The following is a 1,422-nucleotide window of genomic DNA, read 5'->3' on the forward strand; positions in this document are numbered from 1 at the left end:
TATGTCACTGACTCTGGCTCCAAAAGTCCCCAGGTCTTGCCACACTGCTGGTCAACCAGGTCTTCACCCGGGTTCACAGAAGTCTATTGAACATTGTAGGGCTTAGCTCACCACTTCATTGCTGTTTTTCCCTCACTTCCCCTTATCGGTGTTGAGTGTGGTCACCAATCAGAGCGTGTATTCCCATTGAGTCTTAGTCTTGGAAGTGGGTTTGCATTGAAGGGACCCAACCACTCTTTTGAACAGTGAAGTGTATCAGAACAATGAAGTGATATTACAGAATTGCATGGCCTTAGATATACTAACTGCCTGGCAAGGGAGCGTTTATGCCTTGGTTGTATCAGAATGCTGTGTGTACCTTCCAGAGGAACACCATAATGTGAGTCAGGCCTTGGGGGCCTTGAAGAAGGAAACTCAAGCCATTGAACAATTAGCAGGTAACCCCCTACAGGAATGTTGGGTAGCCTTCATTACTGGCTGGCACACAGCCTTGGCAATAATAATAGGATTGCATGTTTCTTCCTAGTATATTGATATAGTTTATATTGTTTGTGGATACAATGCTTCTCACTCCTCACACTGGGACACTCATGGAAGATTCTTGTCACGTAGCTTGTGAGGCAAGAAATGCTGAAATGGGTGGAATGTGGGGAAAATGGGAGTTGGTCAGGCTGTTTCCACTGGAAGGGCCACCTTAGTGACATCTTATGTAACTGGTGATGTAACGCTGGCACATACCTCTTTTGTGGAAACCAGTAGAAAGAGAGGAGAGACTCTCTCTAGGTAGCAAGGCAGAACACTGCACTACTGTTATGTCTCACCTTCCTTTTACTCCGTATTTTTTCTTTGGACTGTCCGATTCCACTAATGACTCTGTGAACCTCACTCAGCAGTACAGCACATGGCTTGGATCAGGTGTACCATAGTCTTCAAACTTATGTTTTTGCTCTTTAACTCTTTAAATAAGTCCTGTGCAGCAGATTTGCTTAATACATCATTTAATTTCTTGATTGCTGCTTCCATGAGTGCTGATTGTGAACCCAATCAAATTGAAATATTTTTACAACTTCATTCTTTTCTCCATTTATCATGATGTTATTTATTGGTCCAGTTGTGAGGATTCTTGTTTTCTTTACAATGAGTTGCAATCCATATTGAAGAATGTAGTCATTAATATTCATCTGCATCTGAGGGAAGAGACAAAAGAAGTTCAATATCATTAGCCAAAATAAGGTCAGGCACAGACTGGAATAGACCATTAATTGCTTATACGTAAATTTTGGCTTTCAATAACGAAAGTCGAGGCTTGAATTTTTTCTTCAGTTCCCGCAGCTTGAGAAATACTGACCGTGTTCTTCCCTTTTGGTTTTCTAACTCTAAATCTTTGCATATTTTATTATAGTATTTGGCTTTATCTTCTCG

Source organism: Chrysochloris asiatica, unplaced genomic scaffold, assembly GCF_000296735.1.
Source record: "Chrysochloris asiatica unplaced genomic scaffold, ChrAsi1.0 scaffold00189, whole genome shotgun sequence".
Classification (NCBI taxonomy): Eukaryota; Metazoa; Chordata; class Mammalia; order Afrosoricida; family Chrysochloridae; genus Chrysochloris; species Chrysochloris asiatica.